This window comes from Silene latifolia, chromosome 8 (assembly GCF_048544455.1).
Source record: "Silene latifolia isolate original U9 population chromosome 8, ASM4854445v1, whole genome shotgun sequence".
Taxonomy (NCBI): Eukaryota; Viridiplantae; Streptophyta; class Magnoliopsida; order Caryophyllales; family Caryophyllaceae; genus Silene; species Silene latifolia.
The window spans coordinates 87,546,950-87,558,512 of NC_133533.1; positions in this window are offsets into that span (position 1 = coordinate 87,546,950).

The following is an 11,563-nucleotide window of genomic DNA, read 5'->3' on the forward strand; positions in this document are numbered from 1 at the left end:
ATCCACGAGCTTCCTCTACTACAACCAGTAACCTCGTCAGAACCATAACCAACACCACCTCCATCATCGCCGCCCAACTACAACCAACACCACCTCCTTAACCGGAATCTCCAAAATCACCAATCCTGTCGACTTTCTTCTTCTCAGATGACCGTTCCATTTTGCCTAAAAAGATCTGGTTGTCAGCTGCCACCCAACGCCGCCAACCAACCCACATCCACCTCCAATAGACGCCGCGCCTATAGAAGTCGGTTTTATCCCTGGATCTAGGATGGTTAATGTTTGATTCAACACCATTAATTAATAACCTTACCAGTCATCCTAAAAGCCATCACAGGCGCCATTTGATCATTCCATTGCCGGCGATTTTCCGTCACAAATTTAATTTCTCCGGCGTGCAGGTCTTGTGCTTCCGGCAAGATGAATCAATGATGTGAAGCATGAAGGAGACAAACGGAATAAGAACGGGTCGACTATGTGTGAAGGCCGGTATCGCTGGTAGATTAGGTGGTCGTAGTTGGGTTGCGTGTGTTTTCCGGCAAAGATTGGTGGCCCGTTGTTGGCGATCGAAGGTCGTGGAGTCGTAGCCTGTGTCGGTCAGTGTGAGAGAGAAAGAGGATAATTGGGAGAATATTTTACAATTGAAATGTCAGCGCATGTTTTATTGATTTGGGCTAGTTCGTACGGTTCGTACTGAACTTTAGTTCGCACTGACCCCCGACCTATATATATATATATATATATATATATATATATATATATATATATATATATATATATATATATATATATATATATATATATATATATATATAAGAGGCTTTTTTCAGGCAACGAGAGAGTCTCCAAGTTTTATAAAACACTAAATAAAAATAAAAATAAAATATATCTTTAGAATATATATCTTCTTATTGGGATAAAATTTTCTTTCTTTAGAATATAAATCTTCTTATTGAGATAAAGTTTTACTAATAAATTATTTGTCAACAAGAATTGAGAAGTTAACAACGTTTCAATTTCCTCAATTTGAAAACACCTCGGATTTTTGTATTATTTAAACCCTACTACAAACCTGGAAAACAAATAAACGCCTCGTAAAAGTGAGGCACCTCAGAAACCTCATGGATCTCCGATAATCTTGATTTTCGATCCTTAATGCTATGCCATTTGATTTCAACCTCATGTCCTGCATAGATTTGTTTACGACCTCTTGCCACCAAAATCTCATCGTCATGCCTCCGATAACAAAGTGGGAAAATATCAAGAGTGCGGATGTCTTTGTTAGTCGAGATTTCTAAAAACTTCACCCACAACTCTTTCACTCCATACTCCTTCATTACCCATATATCTACCGTTTTTCAGGGTCGCTCTTAATTGACACTAATAAACATAAACATCCATCGACGACCCTCAATTCTACATCACCAAGAAAACAAACCTCGTCGAGACCATAATCTGGAGGCAATGCCACATTTTGATCCCATTCTTCAGTTGTAAGATTGAAACATCCAATCCGATGGCGCCATTCTTTAGTGGTATGCTGATTCAGGTTATATTTAGGTTTGGAGAATACCTAGTGGGGTAAATGGGTACCAATCAAGGCACCGGAAACCGTGGCATTGGAGTTTATTGTAAAACCGTCCCAAGTTTTATCTTCCAATTGTCTCCAAGAATTTACCCTTAAACTATAAACAATAACTTCCATTCTATCAACGGAGTATGTGATCCGAACAATTTTATAATCATTGTTGAAAATATCAAATCCAAACCCATACCCGGGATCAAATAGCAAAAAACCGTCTATGGAGTCGAAATTGGGCGAGACTTTTAAATAGGAGCCGGTTAAGGGATTGAGTAGCATTATGAGGCCACCAAAGACGGTTCCCATGCAAAGTAACCCATTACACGAACAAAAGTAGTGAATGTGGTCCTGTATGTTAATGGCTTTAGGGAAAGGTATATGTGTCGGCAGAGAATGTAGGGAGTCAATGTCGAAAACTTGAAGACCACGGTTGGTGGTGGTGTTGAGGAAGACGAGGCGGTTAGTGTTTGACGAAATTGAACGATGGAGATGTTGATGGACGAAGTCAGGGATTGAAATAAGTGTGTTGAAGGATTTGCATACTATTTAAGGTTGAAAAGTGAATTAACGTCAACTTTGGGGAGTATTTCTTCGAGTAAGATGTCCATGGGAAGCGTCACCATGGAATATTGTTTCTTTGGCTGCTGCTGCATGTTTCCGATGGAAATTGAGAGAATATCAACTGGTTTGGTAATCACCTAGCAAACGGGTTCAGTCGAGTCAGGTGCATGTTAGGTCAAGTTGGATCATGTCATTTAGAATTTTAAGAGTTCAAGTCGGGTGAGATGCGAGGTCATTTTCGGGTGTATTGTTATCGAGTTAATTATTTAGGATGGTCATGTCAAGTCTGTTGTAAAATCATTAGCCTTACACAATACCGATATATTACAAAAATATAATTAACCTAAAACTAAAAGGTGAGAAAAACAATATAAAAAAGTCAAAATTCCCTAACTAATATCAGAAAGAGGAATTGAGGAGGTATATAAGATAATAATAGTACTATCAGATATGAGTATTACAAAAAGACTAATTAATTTTAAAAACTATATGGTATTTAATTTCTCACAAAACCCATTTTACTTAGTTTTAAACATTTTAAACTCAATAGTTATTTAAAACTAAATAATGTTCTATTTTTCAATATAATAACTAAATGATTATTTGTTTTTCAATATACACATTTTACTCGATATAATACCATATTTAAAACTTTCCATAATAGCTACATGGAATGTTTAAAATAGTATTAAAAAGTTCCATAACAATTAGAGGTGGGTCAATATTGTAACCCGTGCAACGCACGGGCACAAAATCTAGTATCTAAGAAATGTATCATCTTGTTCTTAGTTAAAACTGTTAAGTCACCATCATTTTACTAATTAATATTATTATTGCCATTAATCACCCACCCCATCAATTCCTCTTGCATGTAACGCATATTTTTGTCCTTTTAAATCTATCTCTGATCACCCATTTTCACTCTAAGTGCTTCAATCTCCCACTTTACAACTGATCTCCTACTACCTCTTGTCCTTTGTTCATATTTAGTTATTCAAATTAACATTTTATTGTATGTATAGATTTAACGATATTTGAGAAGTATATACTCTTGCTCAATTATTGTAGACTTAATTTTAATTCTTTTTCCGTTTGTTTTTGCAGAGTTGGAGAAAAATCAATATATGCCAACGATGATCACTGGAGATACTGAATGTCGAGAATTTTAGAAACACAACAACGATGCCTGAGTTATTTTCGAACGGTAGAAAATGGTACTCATTACTAATTATTCTATTCAACCCAATACTTCCTCACTTATGGCAAAAGACTTGGTTTCTTCTCTTTAACATCTAATAGGACATGGTCATATATATTGATTTTCGTTATTTACGTATTTCATGGGTATTTAATGTCTATTTAGTGAAAGGTTTGTTATTTTTTGAGGTGGTTAAGTAAAAAGAGCATGATGGCACAGTGGTGTGGTGGAAATGTGGAATTCGTCGATCAAAATTTATTGGCCTATAATATTTATGTTATGCGGAATACTATCTATTTAGTGTTGTTTTTATAACTAGCAAGTGTCATATTGTAAACAATGGTAGGATAGAATCGTGTTTGTAAACTGTTTTCTAATTGTTGTAGACTTTAATTTTAGTTACTAACTAGCAAGTGTCATATTTTGTTATCCGTTCACTCTTTTTTAAACTTTATTTATTATTTGTCATTTCTATTGTACAACTTATTTCGTAAACGACAATTAAAGGACCCAATGTCTATAATATCTAATTGGTGAAGTGTTTTTAATGAGTCCGGATAGAATTAATACATAAGTGTTTGCGTATATCAAATATCGTACTCCCGCAATTTCACTTTTATTGTTCCACTTCTCATATTGGGAAAATTGAAGAAATGTGGGTAAGATCGCAACTCTATACCCCTTTACCATGAAGAATGAGAGACAATATTATGTGGTAGTTAAAAGATTAGGCGTAATAGTGATAGTCTACCCGTTTTTCACATAGCAAATATAAAAAGAGGAAAATTAAAATGGAATAAATTTTGGAAAAAAGAAGCACAATAAAATGAAATGGAGGGAGTACTTTAAAATCACCAAAAATAAGGGAGGGCCTCAATCGTTATTCATCAAATATGAGTACAATATACATCTAGAATAATATAACCATTACAACAGTACAAGCTAATATACGTCAACCTTAACCATTTGTTTGGATATTAGAATAATATAGACATGCCAACTTTAGCCTACTCATTTGTGTTGTTAGTATACCATAGTTGAAGAGAATGTGTAGGGAAAAAGATACTCTGTAGGTAATAAATGGTTTGATTTTTGAACAAGGAGGGGGGAATGGCTGGAATCATAGAATGACAAAAGGCATTAACCAAGAGACTAAGAGAGTAATAAAAAAAAGAATATTAGCTAACTAAGTCACACATAATGCAAAATATTGAGATTGATTGCTTGAATCTGAGTGTAATTAATTTAATATTTATAATTTTCAGAGACTAACTTGTAAAACAACGAACCAAGCAAATACATGTGAAAAGTAGCGATAAACAATTAATTGGAGAGATCAGCAATGAACTAATTCAATTTAGTTATTCTTGTAACGGGTATATCCGTCACAAGTTTGTGACGGGTCAAATATCTCCCATAGGGGTAGATAAGACAAAAATAGAGTGTCTAGGGAATTACAAATTATTGGTCTTTATCTATTCACTCGGGTTTTATTTGACCTGTCACAATTTTGTGACGGATACTATTCATCACAAATGAGTATTTACGAATTTAAAAATAATTACTTTAATATATATTTGAGTTCTGATTATATTTGATAAGTCATTTTTTTTAAACGAACATTTTTAAGCATGTCATTTTATCAGGAATGATTGAATGAAATAGCAAGTGCTTGTATATATATGGGCTCATTTGCGATCGCTTTGACTTATCGTGGGTAGTCCCATGAAACACCTTTACGATTAGATTGTTTTCTAAATGTACAGTTTACAAACACGAGTCCAGAGTGGTGACCTTAACTGAAATACTATACATTTTTTCACATGAGGTAAAAAGATTTCAACATTAAACATATATGATCCGTGCATTGCACGGGTCACAAAACTAGTTTACATCTTTATAACTCTTGAGGCAGTTAAGGTTTCCACCATCGTTCATGCCCCTTCTCCATATGACATCCTTGTTTTTAAATGAGTCATTTTTTACTTTCATTATGCGCGACTTTGACTAGGTATTTGAGTTGGACTCGGCAAGACGAAATTTGCTCTTGAAAATTTCACAATAAAGTGCATACACAATGAAGTTAATATAAATCATATTGCCAGTTAACTAAGTAAAGCATTTACAAGTATTATTAAAACGATAAATGCTAAGTTTTCCACTATTCCGTTATTACATTGTTCTATTTCTTTACCAAAATTCATATACGATATCATTTCGATTTTCAAATCTCCATTAAAACATCGTAACTAAAGACAAATATGAATTTGCTTCTAAAACCTCAAATGAACCATTGCTAAGGATCTCTTGTAAAGAGTATAGATAAAAGTTATTCATTATCAAACAGGTTTTTTGATTCTTAACTAACACATCTACTTACAATGAATTGTTTCTAATTTTGGTAACTAGATTTGTTGGAAATCAAAATTGACCAAAATAACGCAACCACTTCAATGAAAGTTTTAAGACTAAAACGAACAAATGAAGAGTAATCTTCATGAATTCAATTTTGCTTCTCAAAGCAAAGACTCATTGAAATGAGTGGGAGCATTCTCTTAAACCGTTAAGATGAGGACGAGGTTCAAGAAGTAAAGATTATAATGGAATTGATACAAGGTAATGTTAAAGGTAAAGTTGTTGAGAATGACGATACTAAACCTATCAATCCCAACCAATAAAGTTTCCATTGTCTTAAATGTTGGACACAAGAAAGGAAACTACCCCAAATTATTGAAGAATCAACAAGTTAGTTGTGGGACATCTAATAGGATCTTCTTGTTTAAATGTTTATTTGATTGGCATAAATTTTGCTAGTACTACTTCGTCAATATTAGAAACCAGTGGAGGTTTTCATCATTGTTTTCGACATATAAGATGATTAGAATATGACGACTAGCATCATAATGTCGAGAGATAGAGTGATTGTGTACTCAATCTAGTTTTTGGATTTGGAGTTGTACTTAATTATGACTATTAAGTGCATAAACTCTAAATAAGAATATAAACTTGTTAAGATACAAAAGAGGTTTCACTTTTGTGACCCTATACACCACGATTTGATGTATGGCTAGCCCATTATCAAGGTGATTATTTTCTAAACCAAACTAGAATGATATATCATGAAGATGATGCAAGACTCAAATTGGTAGCCCAAGATTAAACCTTAGTTTCTGGAATGATGAACGCAAAGAGTTATCGAGTACTCTTGAAACCATTAGATCTTATGGTTTATGCGTATCTTGTATTCAAAGCAAGATATCTCGTGCCTTTTTGGTTGAAAAGGAGATCGAGGTTGTAAATCATTGATACAGAATAGGTTGATCATTTTCTTTTACCAACGATTTAGGTTGACACTAATGTGTTAACTTAATAAGGTAAATAGGGAAATCTTTGAAAGAAGTTCAAAAGTTCAAAGAAGCACGATTTAGTCATGATGGGATTATCAAAGTGAAGACTTTGATATAAGCCAAAGGAAATATGATATAGTATCACAAGTTAATCTCTCTTAGCATGCATTATGGAATAATGTGTGATTAGATAAGAAATCAAACGATATTCGATATGGTTTGGACTTCAATCAAGTTACTTTGAGTTACTTGATTCTTTTGGGGATTTTATCATTTTGTCTAAATTATTTTTCCACTAAATCTAATACGAATCATATGAAATATGAAATGGTAGAGTGCCATATTTGTAAGTTTTCACAAGAAACAAGTGCTCATTTTTCCCTTTCAATTATCACGAGTACGACGGGTTTGCGGCTCGTGAAGCTGTCTTTCTAAAATACAAGTTTATTTCTAGAAGACAGAGTGGGAGAAATTATTCAAGAGTCACAAAAGAATGTAAGGGAGTATTAGGGAGTTTTATTGTGTTGATTATGTGAGTGGTGAACATAATCATTCCCCTACAAAACTAGCCATGCAAACTAGTTGTCATTGTGAAGACAAACTCAAACATGCATTGGCTCCCCTCCCTTCCTCTTACCCGTTTTTTTTTCACAAGGAAAAACAAAAGAATGTTATGTCGCAAGAAACTGGTCTTTCTTGGCGACATGAGAAGTTTTGTGTAAGATGTTGTTTCTTTAAAACCTATGAGGTTAAATTCGTCACTTGTTAAAGATGATGAATTCATGTTACTTTTAAGAAAGTAAAGAACTTACAAAGAAATTATTTGATTCAAGTTGATTACTTCTGGAAAGTAATGAACATATGACTTACATGAGAGTGTTTAAGTCACAACTCAATACAAGGCTTAGAGCCATGAAAATCCGAAATTAAAAGGCTTGATTAGTGACAAAGGGTTTTGCACTAATAAAGAGAGATTTCAAAGCAAGATTGGTTGCAAAGGGTTTTGCACTAATTGAAATGCTTAAGTCTATTTGGATCTTCTTAGGGATTGTGTTTCATTATGAGGATATGCATACAGCAAGTGAATCTAAAACCCACTTCTTCAAAAGAAGGAATGTATTCAATACATGTCATGAGTTTTATAGATTCTTACAATCCTAAGATAATGTGAAACTTAAGAGAGGGTCTTAAGTAGGACATCAATGAGTTGGAATCAATGATTTGATCATGTTATAAAACTTTTCTCGATAAGTCAAGAAGTTGTTTTTATACATGAAGTTTAGTGGGAGTTACGATAATTTTAATTAGTCTTATATGTGGATGACATATTGATCATTGCGATTGATTTAAGACTTTTGGAGTATTATAATACATCTTGAATATCCGGATTTATGAGGATAAATCCACATGATATTAGCGTCAATAAGAAATCTTACGTTGATAAGATTCATGACTAGTTCAATTAAATTGAACATATTTGATTGATTACGTTTGCTTCCGCTGCCGAATCAATTAAATAGGAAATGATGTATAACACTTCATATACTTTGAGTATGATGAATTGTTTTCAAAATCGAATTTAAGTAATCTTTACCAAGTAAGCCATAAAGATTACCTTTAAGTGCTTGCAGAAGCATTAAGGAAGTAAATCAAAGTGTTTATGATGCAATTTTTGTGTAAGGGTGTTACACAAGTGACAATTGACAATTGATATTGCGCATGGTTTCCGACAAAACCATAATCAAAATACATTAGGATGGTTAAGATACCATTGTGGCTATGTTAATTAAGAAATAGATTTTCTAGAATCGTTCTGGGCAATAAAGAACAATGAGAAATATTTACAACGGAAATTGAGTACACTTGCAATCATGGGATGTGCAAGAAGGATGAGTCCCGCACACTGTGAAAACAGTGGGAGATATTCTAAGGCTAGAGGGCCTACGTCTTGATTGGATCTCGACATGTACTCAGAAAGTTTGTAATACAAATGTATACATTACAAAGGAAAACGAGTATGTAGTAAGGTTGAGTAAGGTACAAGAAGTTGATAAAATCTACTAACCAAAGCCTTCTCATAGGCTTAACATGATGAGTCATGTCATTTCCATTAAATTGAGATAAATAACTACATAAAAGATCAAATTAGATTATAGAATATGAAGTAGTAATCAAGCATTGACTATTCATATGTGATAATCGCATTTGTCGTTTGAGTTATACTCTAAAACTCTTCTTTTATACTTTGTTACATCCAAACGGGTTGTAGAAACAACATTGAACCCCGTTAAAGTGAACACGGATTAGCATTGTATTCGCCCATAGTCACTTGTATGAGGTGACGTCTCGAAGTGACTAGAGTGTGATGCGATTGATGGTAAGTTCAAGTGCCATAGAGTCATGTGAGATGACTAGTCGATCACATAGGCAGACTGTTAGGAACACTTTGTCGGGCAGTGACCGGTTATAGAGTTCTGGCAAATTTATATAGCCTGGTCATGGCGAGAGCTACTATAGTATTCTAATGAGTCGATTCTTTTGACTAAAGACTGCCTAAGATGGCACAGTTTGATTAACTTTGATTTGTGTTACTACGACCTTCGTAAATGGGGTCAAATGGGCATATTTTGGGTTATGATGGTTGTGGCTAGTCGAAGGGAATAAGTGCGATAGGAATTGTCCACCCCTTTGTCAGGGTTAAAACAATATCTCAGGGCCACTCGAGGAGTAATGAACTGGAAATGCGTGGCCACGTTCGGAAGGTATCTATGGTAGATAACTCCGGTCAATCAGTTATTCTCCAGATCGAGGAAACCACTCTCGATATGATCACTTGCAAGTACGACCCGAAAGACACCTTGCATTGAGTGGGAGATAGTAATAGGACAAGAGAATTGGTGACGCACACTTGTCGAGGACAAGTGGGAGATTGTTGGGAAATGTGTCCTCAACAATAGTGCGATCACATGATTTAAAAATCATTATTAAATCTCATACCAAGAATACGAAAGGGATGATACATTACACATATAGTCAACCGGTCCACACATATCGAATGATTGGGTCTAGAGTTTGACATTACTGTCGTGCGACGGTGGTGATCAGTTGATCCCTTGAGGTCACACCTAAAGGACGATTCCCTTAATTGAAAAGGTTAATTAATTGTATACCGATACAGATTAATTAATTCCTTAAAATTGAACAAATTATTATCATAAGAGAGAAAATGACATCTTATTATAATGTGATTAAATGAGATTTTATTTAGTAATTTAAGAAGTTATATTACTAATAATAATCGGTGTTTGCGAAACACGCGAGATGAGAATGATAAGTTAGTTATAATTACAAGATATTGTGAATTATACTAACTAGTAATTAAATGACCATTTTATGAGAAAGTAATTTTACATTACTAGTCAATTTGTTAAATATGATTTATTTAATTTGTAAATGATATTTAATTTGTTAAATATGCATTTTAAATTAAAACATGACATAAGACATGTCACATGTCACATGACATACAATTGACAAAAATAAAATGGACTCCATATTACACTACATAAACCGAATTATTGGTGGGCAAGCTTTAGAAATTTTGTCTTGTTCATTTGTCTTATTCATTTGTCTATGACACTTGATAGTGACTTGACCATGACAAAGCATTACACCTATTTGTCTTGTGAAGACAAAAAGGAAAATAATTATGGTCTATAATGTAATATGCCAACCGGTTTTGTGAAGATTAGAGTGGATATTATTCTCTTTATTTTTACTCATTATTCATTCGAATATTACATGCAAAAAGTTCATGTATTTTTTCTCTCTTCTCTCTCTTTAATCTTCATCAAAAAGATGAGTTTTTGATTCAAATTTGTTCAAAAGATTACTAAAATTATTAATGTAATATATGAGTAATAGTAATCAATTTTAAGGTAAACCACAATATAAATATCTAGTACATATTAGTTTGTGGGTTTAAGGGATAGTCTTGGGCGCTACTAATTGGAGGGCTTCTATTTTGAGGTCATGTATGTTCATCCAATATTGGAAAGCTCAAGAACTAACAAGAAGGAGATCTTGTTGGTGCCCATATGATGACCGAAATTTATTTGGTGAGAAATTGATTTTCTTATCTCTTTTTGTTTTAGTTTGCATGCATAAGATTAGAAATTAATTTTATGACTAAATTAATTAAAACATATAAGAATATGTTAAGTAATGAGATATAGATTTCTAACAAGTGGTATCTATAATCAATTTTTTTAATAAAACTAATATATATCTAATCGTATTTACAAGTAATACCTACTATCTATCCTAGACTCTAAAAAATTAAACATTTACTCCCTCCCTGGTCAATAGTTTACACTATCCCTTTTTGAGTGTTTCAGTCAATAGTTTACGTTTCTGTTTTGGGTATGTTTTATACTCTCCACTTTATCTTTTAAAAATATAAAAATCAATTCCCCTCTTTTTGTACCTTGGTCTTTATGTATATATTTCCTCCATCCCGATCAATAGTTATCTATTAGTTTTGGCACAAAGATTAAGAAAATAAATGAGTGAATTTGGACCACATGCACATGAGCCACAAAAGGTTGCCAAAAATGGAAATAGAGATAACTATTCAATGATACACCCAAAAATGGAAATAGATAACTACTGACCGGGACGGAGAGAGTATATGGAGCATATGTAAACATTTTATTGAGACAGATGGAGTATTTAGTTATTGGAGTAGTTAGTTATTCTCTAAGATATAAAGATACATCTATATAATAGACATGCAACTTTAATGACTCATATCTTCATAGATGTACACAGGGATAATGATGGGTTCTCAGATACAAAAATATATATCGTGTTTAA